This window comes from Gekko japonicus, unplaced genomic scaffold (assembly GCF_001447785.1).
Source record: "Gekko japonicus isolate JY-2015 unplaced genomic scaffold, Gekko_japonicus_V1.1 scaffold1362, whole genome shotgun sequence".
Taxonomy (NCBI): domain Eukaryota; kingdom Metazoa; phylum Chordata; class Lepidosauria; order Squamata; family Gekkonidae; genus Gekko; species Gekko japonicus.
In genome coordinates, this window is record NW_015175400.1 from 88,193 (window position 1) to 100,506 (window position 12,314).

Below are 12,314 nucleotides of genomic sequence, written 5' to 3' on the forward strand. Positions count from 1 at the left end.
GAAATTCTAGGCCTGGAAGCTACCTCTGGGTGACTTGATACCACCTAACTTGCATGACTCAACTAGGCCTGGCTGCCATCTACTTTTCAACAGTAGCCACTGTATGAAAGCCAATGTGGTATAGCCATTAGAGCTTCAGAGTAAGGTCTGGGAGACCCAAGTTTGAATTTCCATATTGCTTTGGAAGCTCAGTGAGTGATTTGGACCGGTCACATACTTTCAGCCCAATCTACCTCACAGGGTTGTTGTTGGATAAAAAGGAGGAGAATAATATAAACTACTTTGGTTCCCACTGTGGACAAAGGTGGTGTATAAATATAAATAAATAATAAATATAGCTGAAGATGTGATGCAGATAAAAGGTAGGTTGGCAAATGGCTGAGAAGGAGACAATGAGGCAGGGAACTGTGGCACAACACAACTGGGCCACAGTTTTCCTAGGCAGAGGCTGCTGGGCAGGGGAAGCTTAAGACAGAGGGACAGATAAAGGCAGTTTGGCTGTTGGGTAGGAAGGAGATGGGATTGCCAACTCCAAGTTAGGAGAATCCTGGAGATTTCAGGGTGGCACCTGGGGAGGGTGGGGCATGAGGAGGGGAGGGACCTCAGAAAGGTATAATGCCATCGGCTTCATCCTGCAAAGTGGCCATTTTCTCTGGGGAAACTGTGGTTGTCAACCACCAGGTGGGGGCTGATGATCACCTAGAGTTACAACTGCTCTCCAGATGATAGCGATTAGTTCCCCTGGAGAAAATGGCTACTTTGGAGGTTGGACTCTATGGTATTATACCTTGTTGAGTTTCTTCCCTCCCCAGACCTTGCCCTCTCAATCCTCCACCCCCAAATCTCCAGAATTCCCCAACTTGGAGCTGGAACCCTAAGGGGAACTGATCTCTGTAGTTATCCATTGTGATTACAAGAGATCTCCAGGATGGCAACCCTAGGAGGAGAGAAGGAAGCAAAAAAAGAGGAGAGACTATAGGACTTTCAGGAAAGGAAAATAGGAAATAATGGGGGAGGGAGAAATAAGATGCCTCCTGCAAGTCCTCATATCTTCTTGCGTGTTTATGTCTATTTTTATTGGTTGCTTAAGTGATGCTGGACAGATTTAAATGGCCAGCCAAAGGCAGAAAGATGTTATTTATTTGGGCAACTGCACCAGACAGGATGAATCAAGGGAGATGATAAGGTCAGCCTCCAGGTATATAAGGCACAGTGAAAATTATCTCAGATGAGTCTGAGGGTTTGTCAAGTGGCATTCCTATGTATGCAAACAAAATATACCTCGAGAGGCTAAAACTCATGCTAGGAAATGGGCCAGACTTGGAATTTAGGACAATGTGCTTAATTTTTTTTCCCAGTAAGTGAAACCAAATTTTACTTTCCAACTGTATGGTGTCTGCTTCACATGTTGTGTTTGAGAGTTTAACCAAAATGTATGCTTTCCTTTTGAGTCCCCTGGGCCTTGATATAAAGAGTTGCAAATATCTGACTTAACTTGCCTACATGTGGAGCAAATAATGTGAGATACACATATATATGTATATCTATTCTTCTTTTCTGCTTGGATATTTTGTGGTTGGTTGCATATGTATGCTCGTCTATGTGTTTTTGATTAATGATCAATAATAATAAAAATATATAAATAGTTGCAATGGAATATAGAACAATATGGTACATAAATGGGGCATACATAGGGATGCTTTGAGAGGGTGGGGGCAATGTTGCATACTTATAAAACTGTAACTAGGAACATGGACATATAATAGAAAGCCACTTCCCATTGTTCTGTCACACTCTAGAATAAAGTTCAGATTATTAAAGTACTGTTTGGATGACCAGGGCAAGGAGCAGAGTAAGCTTCCAATCAAATCCCACAGTGCATGTTTACTTTTTCCTAATTAAAAATGGTTCCTCCAGGGAGCTATAATATATCTTTCACTCCTCAGAGTTCTTGAAGTGTAGGAGCCCCAGCCCCACTGTGTCAAAACAACCGGCTTTATGAGGAGCATGGAAAAACATAGCTTGTTCTGTGACAGCTGACAAGGTTTCTGGATGGCACATGCATGAACCCTGCCAGTTTTCTCCCTGCTCCTCCAAGCTGCCAGTTCCATCTCCACCAAAACCAGTATTTGGCAATAGATTTCCCTTAAGTTATGATGAATGACCTTTGGAAAAGAGTTACACTAGTATAAAACTGCAGAGCTAAGAATGTCTGGACAGCTTGCAAGTCTGTGTTTCCCCTAAAATGTACTGTACAGCAGCAATTTTCTGTGTGTTTTTGCGGTTGTCATTTTACAGTTTCAAGTATTGTTTGGGTTCCTTTTCATTGCTAGTTGCTTTCTCTCATAAATTTCAACACAGGTCTTCAATTAATGCCAGTTATGATGGCAGGCTTTGTTTGTGGTGTGTGTGTGTGAGCGTGTGACAAATGCACCTGTCCACTAGGAACTGGGTTGAGGCTCCCAAATTGTTTGAAAGGGATCAGCAAACAGCTGTCAGTCCACTGTAATTTAGTTTTCTTGATTTGGAAATGGATCTGATTTACAAGCTATGGTGCCTGTCCACTAATAAGCTAAAGCACATTATGCTGTATACAATGTGGATGATGAATGCTTGTTGATTGGCACAGTTCTGTGCAGTGGTAAAGATGTGGCCTCCCACCACTGTGCCCCCCTTTTCTTTTACTAAATATAACACTGAGCAAGGAAAAATCCCTGAGAAACAGGTGACACAAATTCTATATACTGGATGAGCAAAAATGTAGACACAGTAGCTATACGGCAAGCTAGAATTTTCCATGACCATTCTGGCTAACTAATCAGTTTCATCATCATCATCTATTGTATTAGCCATTGGCCATAACAAAACATAAATACAAACACAATCCGTATACATCACATTAAGTTAGGCTAACTAATCAGTTTTGAATCTCTGCTAATATTAATTCATTTTAGTCTTCTTCACTGTTTACGTACAATAATAACCAGCTGAAACATAGCTTGCCTCTGTGTGTACACTGGAAATGAACAATTCCTACACCATCAGTTATTGTCTGCCTGGGCTGGCAAAGTGCATGCACGGTATACCTCTGGGAGATGGGGCAGAGTAATTGCATTGTTGTGAGTTTAACATGAGGAAGGGAGGGGAAGGAAGATTTCATTCTAGATCAGATCAACCTGTGTTTTCTATAATCTTACAAAACACCTGCAGAACCCTCAGAATTGTATTGGGGTTTTAAGTCATTCTCCTTGACACTTTTTGTTCAACTGAAATCACCTCCCAGAGCTGCTGTTAGCTACAGTAGGAAGGAAAAGCAGGTACAATATGCGGTGCTAAAATGAATAGGTGAACATTGTTCTTCTTGCAAACTTCCTGTATATTTCAGTGAGGACTGCATAGGAAAACTTACTAGAGCCAGTGTCAATGTTATCATTTTTTAAAAGCATAGCTGCACCAGTGTGCTAGGTATTGCCTTTGACCATAAGCAATAATGAAGTGTCATCAGAGTGGGGGAACAAGGCACAAGAAGTGGGACCAGATCTTCAAGCATGTTTTTCTAAAGTGGAAGGGGGGGTGTCATGATGTGGATCAGGCCTATGGTGGAGGAGAAGACTACTTCACCTTTTCATATGCTATATCCTTGTGGAAACTGAGTCCCCCTAAGCTGATATTTAACTGTTCTGGTAGGGGAAAAAGGCAGACACAAACTGCTTCTCCACCACAATGAAGCTAATAACAGCCGAGGATTATTTTTTCATAGGCAAATGGCACAGGGGAGGTGGGAGGTGTAAACCTCCATCCTTCATACCACTGTCCAGATCCAAATTGCCCCACATGGCGGGTGTTCATGTAACCCACTAGGATCATAGAGTTCTCATGTCTTGTTGTGTTGTACCCTCAAAGTTTTTATTTCTTTTGGATGAATGAGACTGCCAGAGTGTTTGCTGACCTGCTAGAATTTTACCATTTCACTTAAACTGAATCTGCATGGACTATGTTATGTTTGAGTTTGTGTGGGATATTTTATTACAGAGGAGATCATTCTGGTATCACACATAACCACAACAAATTATTTAGACCCCCAAATTGGCTACTGTCTCAAGACTCAAGATAAGTAAGCATGTGTAAGATTGTGGCTTTTGTAGCACAAAGCCAGGTTAAATCTCAGATTTGTAAAATGACACAGTCTGCACTTTTTAAAAGCTTAAAAGTACTGTACAAACAGATAAAGGACTGTGAAGGGTTAATTCTTCACAGAACCAGAGAGCCTTGAGGTTAGCATCAGCTGAACAGAGAAAGACTTCTCAAGTAGATGCTGAGGAGTTCAGTCAAATTTCAGCCCTAGCTGAGAAGAGCCAAGTACTGACAATTTTGAAATTCACCCATGACTGAGAGCAATTTAACACAGACAGAACTGGGGAAAGTTGGCAAGCATGAGTGGGTACTTAGACGGAGACTCCCATTCAGGTCAAGAAAGGGGATAGATCGTCGAGTGACAGGATAATTTCCCTGCCCAGTCAAAAAGGGAGTTAGCTCTGAAGAGTGAAGAGATTCCTTGTCTGGTGTGGTTAGAAACTGTCTTTGGAGACCTTAAGAGTCAGGGTTTGGGTTCTGGAAAGAGTTGTACCAGCCTTCTGGAAAGTGTACTGAATTGTTTGGGGAAAACACTAGAACAAAAGCCTATCAACATAAAGATTTAAATAATGCTGAATAGGTTAAGCCTGAAACATAAGAACTAAAACCTGTGCATGTACTGGTTTTATCTCAGAAATTTCAACCCCTGATTTCACCTTTTATTTATTTATGTTTTATGATTTATGTTAAATAAAATATTTTGTTATTTTTGAATTTCAAAATGCCTCGAGTGCCATTTAAGTTGTTTAAATTAAAGTGGGCTCCTGATCCTTCCCTCAAGTTCCTGGGCTGAGCCAACAGCCAAAATATTGTACTGTGACCATTTCCTCTGTTTACTGGTGATTTGAATCTCCATGTATTGCTTTGATTTTGCAGCACTTCTTCCACAATAGGGCTCTTTCTTTGGGTTTCCCCATGTTCGACCCACTGCATGCATTCCACAATGAATTCAGATGGGTGCCATGCCTCCTCCCAGCATGCATTTCATCATCCAAGGATCAGCTGCCTTTTTGGGAGTTTTTTTGTGCATGCGCAGTATCATAACAATGCAATAGCATTGTTGCTCCCATGCTTTCATCACAAAGAATGGGAAAGTAGCCTGGGAAAGATTTGGATGGGAAAAACAACCAAATGGATTTTTAGCCCTTCTCTCACTCCTCCCCCACATCTGTCCTGAAATATGCATCATTTTTTAAAACAAGAAATATCGATCACGTTACAATGCTGTGTTAACTAACACAATGCAGCAGTGAGATTAGATCTTCAAAAAAACAGCTGCACGGACAGGATTACTCGTGGATTGAAATGGAGGGCGGAAATCAGCGCTCAGGAGGTTTTCTAAGATACAGGAAGGCTGCTCTGCTGCTCACTCTAGTGGCTGGTGCTGTGGCTCACATGGTTGAAGCACCTATCTAGTAAACAGGAGGTCCTGGGATTGATTTTACACTCATGCAGAGACATGAGTTAAAGTGACCATGATCCCCTTACATGCCTTGAAAGTTGTGGGTATTTAAAGGGGCCGTGATCCCTGCAAAGCCCCTCTTTTATTTTACAAATACCATCCAAGAGGAGAAGAACAATGAAATAAATCATACAAAATCTTTTTTCCGTACTAGCCAACTCTGACACAAATCACTACGCACTATGTTAAGCAAATGTCATGTCTCCGCTCCACTGGTGACGTCTACTGACTACAGTTATTAGGTTATAGTATTCTTAAATTAAGTCCTAACACTCTTCCAGTATAACTGAGAAAAAGAAAAAGAAAAGAAAATCTGAACCGGATAAGGATGGAGCTGCAAACATTTCTCCTCCCAGCTGTGACTCAATCCCAGGACCTCCTGTTTACTAGACAGGCACTTTAACCCAAGTGAGCCATGGCACCAGGTGCCATGCAGCTGTTTTTTTAAAGAGACCTAATCACATTGCTGCATTGTTTTGGTCTACAGAGTGTTGCATATCTCTTTTTTTTAAAAATGGTGACTGTGTCTGGACAAACGCACGGGGGTAGCTGGTAGGTGTGATTAACACATGCAACGGAGGGCAACGACGACACAAGAAAATGGTGGCAGGGCAGGAAAAATCACTTCGAATGCTGGGGTTCCCCACTAGATCACTGCAAAATGAGATCTGAAGCAAAGAAAACTTCGTGGAAAAGCAGGATTCTGCAAGCATGTGGTAAGACGACAGAACATTTGGATCAACTCCTTGGGGATGCAGAAGCATTTGCAGAACCTTTCACTTGGTTTGAATATTTAAGAATGCTGATACGGGGGTTGTGCTTTTGCAGAAATGGTCAGTGACAGAGTGGGACAGCCAGAGTCTTCAGCAAGGAAGAAATACATCACTAGGGTGGTTCAGTCAGTTAAGGGAAAGAAAAATGGAGGGAAAATCTTGCCTCTGAGGAAAGGAAGTGGACAGGACCATCATAATGACCAATATCAATAGGTCCCCCTGGTTAAAATACTGAAAAGGTTTACAATCCAGAATACATGTTATTTACAAAACAGGCAGAGCATATGTGAGCAGGCAATCTCAAAAGAAAAGTCAAGTCACATGTATATTTGGCTTCCTATAGTTGCAAGTTTTCTGAAGATGTTATAAACTTTTAAGAAAGTAATTTTACCACTAAATTGTGAACTGGGATTAGTAGGCCAATGCCCTGTTATCCTTAACTGTGGGGGCTTGGGAGCAACAAGAGTCCCAGAAGAAACTAGCCAGCCTATTCTTGTAGTAGATTGACTTTTAGGGCAAAAGCACATGAAGAAGAGAAGAAGAGAGAAGAGACTGGATTTATACCCCACCCTTCACTACCCAAGAGAGTCTCAGGGCGGCTTACAAACTCCATTCCCTTCCCCTCCCAACAGACACCCTGTTGAATAACAGTTGATAGAGTATTGTAGAAATTTAGAGTTTTAGTAATTTTGCAATTAACATATGCAGATCAAATGCAGTTTTATATTTAAATATTTTATATATATATTATTGGTACCCTTTTGTATTGTTTGTAATTGGGCTGGTGATATACCGAATAAACTGAATACTATACTATACTATACACCCTGTGATGTAGGTGGGGCTGAGAGAACTCTTTTTCAAGAACAGCTGTGTCAGAATTATGGCTTGCCCAAGGTCATCCAGTAGGTGCAAGTGGAGGAGTGGGGAATCAAACCCGGTTCTCCCAGATTAGCGTCCACGCACTTAACCACTACACCAAACTGGCTCATGTGATGTCAGAGATCCATTATTAGATCTCTTGAATGTTTAGCAAAGTTTAAAACACGCCCAATAGCAGGGATGCCAGGTCTGGGTTTGAAAATACCTGGAGACTTTGGGGGTGGATCCAGGAGTGGGAGGGGTTTGGGGAGGGGAGGGGCCTCGGCATGGTACAATGCCATAGAGTCCACCCTTCAGAGCAGTTGTTTTCTCCAGGAGAGCTGATCTCTGTCAGCAGGAGATTTCCAGGTCCATCTGGAGGCTGGCAGGCAAGCCTACCCAATAGTGGGTGGGGTTGCTGTTTAGATAAGTTAAGATAAGTTAAACATTCTATCCACTATTACTGCTTTGGTAATCAAATGAAGATTCTTTGAACTTGCTTCAGAGTAAAAACAAAAACACACTGGGAAGACCAGTCACAGAAACCCCTTGTTGTGTGTGGTTTGGCCCTTACTTATAATGAAGAATTCATTTTGAAAAAGTGTGAAAAGGTGTCTCTGACAGTTTATCACGTCTGTCAAGTGGAAAGTTCCTTTCTATGAATTTGAGGTACATCCTATAGCCAGTTCTCATGTGAAACAGAAATGTATTACCCCAGTCTCCAGCACCGCATAGCTAATAGCTTCAAAACCCAGAGTTCCAGGTTTTGAGGACTGTAAAATTGATTGACAAAACAGAATTTATAACCAAAGGATATATAATTTATATGAGTGTTATAATATTTTCAGGAGTGCTTTTATACTTTACATTTTTATTTAGATTTCTTTTTAAAGTAAAACATAACATCTGGTTTGCCTTTTTGGCTACTTTAACAGTTTGGTGCATGTGTTTGTTAAACTGAACAATAATTTCTAGGTCTTTCTCCCGAGTGTTTACAGTTAATTTACAATCCATCAATGTCTATGAGCAGTTCACATTGTTCCTTCCTTTCATTGTGCACTAGCTTGCCTTTGTCTAAACTGAATCTAATCAGCCAATTTCACCTCCTATAGCCTACTCAGCTAGCTTTATTAGTTCCTTCTATGGATGTTTTCAATCAACCTCCATCCACCAAAAATAATAATAATAATCTGCCAGAGGATGGGGGTTTATGAAACCATTAAAGCTTATGCATTGTGTCAAAAAGTGATCCAGTGTTTTTAGAACCTGAACTAGGAAAGGTTATGTTGCTTTTACATTTTTTGGTGGAGATCTCATTCTTTCATATTCTGCTTTCCAGTTTGTTATTCCAGTTATATATAAAACCATTATTCCAGTTATATATGCAAAGGGGAGGGAAGATGGCATAGTATAGCCTGACCTTGTCAAATCTCAGAAGCAAAGCAGGGTCAGTATTTGGAAGGGACACCACCAGGGAAGATTCTGCGGAGGAAGGCAATGGCAAAAGGCCTCTGCTTAGGTTAGGATGGGTAGCTGTGTTTGTCTGTAGCAGTAGCAAAGAGCAAGAGGCCAGTAACACCTTAAAGACTAACAAAATATGTGGTGGGGTATGAGCTTTCGTGAGTCACTGCTCACTTCTTCAGATACCGTCACTTATTTTGTTAGGATTTAAGGTGCTTTTTTCTACTGCCTTTACTTTTTACTTGCCTTGAAAACCCTTTGAGGGGTGGCCATAATTTAGCTGCAACTTGATGGCACTTCACACACACGCACATAACTTCTATTGCTATGTCACAGAATTCATGAACATGAGGTGGTGGAACCTGCCTGACGCTCAGAAGGATCACAAGATGTTTGATTAGAACAGGTATGCTACTACTCACCTTCAGCAGCCCCATACCCCGGCTTTCTGGACTCTATGAAGTGACCCAGGCCCTTGAAACTTTGTTAGAATCCAAGTGATCTTTTTGAGGGGGGGGGGCTAGTAATACATTGACCGCTGTGTTTGGCATACTGACCACCAAGTCATCAGTTCCACTTAAAAGTGTCCTAGTGTGATATCATTTCAACACATAATCAAGTGTTTTTGTTGGTGTTTAACATTTTGGTTCTGGCTTCTATAATTTACCACAGCCCTGCTGTCCACAGGGCTAATTCTCTTTTTAATTTTCTAGTGTTAGATTCCCTCAACTTGACATAAGCAGTAACACTTAGCCTTTAATTGCAAATGCATTTGCTCTGTTGCTCATCAGCTCTATTGAAGTGTTTAATGCCGACTGACATGACGTAGAACTGCAGGACTGCTAGATTACCAGTGAGATCCATAGATCCAGGCTACATTGACATGATGGGGGTATAATTGTGTTTTTTTCCCAATATTCCTGCTGTCCCACACAGTTCCTGATGCTTCTCTGATCATGAGAAGCAGCTTTTTAGGTGCGGCAAGGGCCTGCAGCTGACAGCTGGGAAAGATCTCTTCCATAAACTAATGGCTTTGCATCTATCTGTCTGTCTAGTCTATCTGTCTGCCTTCTCACTGAGACTACAACTCAGTGCTTAGTATTTAGAGTGTTTTAGAGTGTCATCCTAGCAAAGTATTTAAATGCTTTGCATATATCTCAGTCCTTCAAATTTCTCTATGCAGTAGGTCAAAATTACTAAGTATTATTGTTGGGGGACTGAGCTGAGAGACAAACCAGTGAATTTATGGCAGGCGTAAGATTTGAACTAGGGGCTTCCTGATTCACAGTTCAGGTTTTTAGTCCCTTTAACTAAGAATCTTAATTTTACCAGTGTAAGAACACAAGAACCCTGATCAGGGTTCCCTCTAAGCTGAGTGAGTGTGAGCTAGCTCACACTCACTCAGCTTAGAGGGAACATTGACCCTGATGGATCTTGCCACTGGACTCCATCTAGTCCTTCATCCTGTTTCAGACAGTGGCCACCCAATGGCACTATAGGGCCAAGAAACAGGACACTAGAGAAGAAGAAGAGATTGGATTTATACCGCGCCCTTCATTACCCAAAGGAGTCTCAGAGCGGCTTACAAACTCCTTTCCCTTCCCCTCCCCATAACAGACACCCTGTGAGATAGGTGGGACTGAGAGAGCTCAGACAGAAACTGCTGTTTTTCAAGGACAGCTCTTGTCAGAACTATGTCTTGCCCAAGGTCATCCAGCAGGTGCAAGTGGAGGAGTGGGGAATCAAACCCGGTTATCCCGGATTAGAGTCCGTGAACCATTACACCAAACCCCTGATGTGGCTTCCTATCAGTGGTATTCAGAGGTTTCCTTTCTCTGGGTGTGGAGGTTTCATTTCCTCATCACAGCTAGTAGCCACTGATGGACCTATCCTCCATTAATAAGTTTACTCCTCCTTTAAAGCCTTCTATGCTAGTGGTCACCACTATGTATTCTGGGAATGCACTCCACAATTTAATTACTCATTAATTAAAGTACCTCAATTGAGTAACTGAGTTAAAAACTTGAGAGTAAGTGTGCATGTGTGACTGAGTAAGAGAGTTCCATGCTGAATTTATTGCTTTTCTACTTAATTAAGTGCTCCTGAATTCTAGTATTATGCAACAGGGAGATCAATCAAATAATCTATATTGAAGTCAATACAGTAATCAGGTTCTCTCTCTCAACACCTTCAGTGTGGTTTGTTTTTTTAAAAAAAATACTCCTCATAACTTGTTGAATAAGATAAAAATATAGGAACTGCAGCATTCCCTAGAGTGTCTGGGACAGTTTCTTTTGAAGAGGACAGGGTATTCTGCAGTACTATGTGTAATGCCCCTCTAGGTTCACTACAATCTGGCATCCCTGTTGTATAGAAATAGCCCAACCAACCTGTGAGCAGGCATGATGCCAAACTAGCAGATGGGGATGAGCAAAGGCAGCCAAGAATGCAAGCACGTATATTACCAGCATGTGTGCAAACTAGTAGACAGGATGCTGAGGAAGGAAAAAAAAAAGTGACATGAAATTTTGTATTTTCAAGGAGGCAGAAGAAAAAGGCATGGAAAGCCAACCCAGCAGAAAGGCCCAGCTGAGGGGTGAAGGTGACACACCCATAAAGTGGGTGTGTGATATTCTTTTTTAAAGCAGGAGTTGCGATGAAACTTCAAGGACCAAAGTGGCATGTGGGTGCAAGAGTCTGTAACCTCTGTTTGTGGCTTCTTTTGATGTATTCTTCCAAGGAACTTTTTTCTAAGCCAAGCTCACATTTACTTTTGCAGTGTGGTTGGGAGACAAGGGCCAGGAAAAGCACATTGTGGAAGTAAATGGTAGGTGGGAGGAGGATGATGTCTACGTACTTCTTGGGACTTTTCAGATGTACCTCCTGTTTTACACAGGAATTGCACAGACCTGCATTTAAAGACATCAGGCCTTTCAAAATGGCTACTAATGAGTCCGACACTCATTTCGTAATCTATATATCTATGAAGCTCCACAGAATAGGATGCTTGTCTCTCTGCCCATCTTTTTCCAGTACAAGGCCAGGTTGCCTGCTTTGGTGGAAAACCTCCTGCCCTTGGTCTGAGCCTATTGCTTAATGGGGGGGGGGGATAGTGTTCTGAGATGCTCAGTGTCACTTCTGGCTGCATAACCAAAAGTGATGCTACCATGTTGTGGGATGTTTCAGAATTCTCCCCAAACTCTACGGTTTTTACGGCAGAGTTTTGGGGGCTCTTAGAACACCTAGTGATGTAGTAATGTTACTTCTGATTATGCAGCTGGAAGTGACATTGAGGCATCATAGGATAGCTTTTGGGTAAGTTCCTGCTCACCATAATCTCCCCTCTAGAACTTTCCTTGCACAAGTCAAAGTGCTGGTTCTTGGGAATGGAGGAGTAACTTGGAGCACCTCTCCCCATACTAGGGTTGTCAGCCATTGGCAACCAGAGGGAGAGAGAAGGTGTGGGGCCAGGGGAATGATGGGAAGTGATGTCATGTCACTGACATGATACCAGCATAAGGCTCTGGCATTCACCAAAATTCTATGGTAAAACCACAGAGGTCTGTCCAAATCCCAGAGCATTGTGTCAGTGTCACGTTGGTGATGTGACATTACTTTCAGGT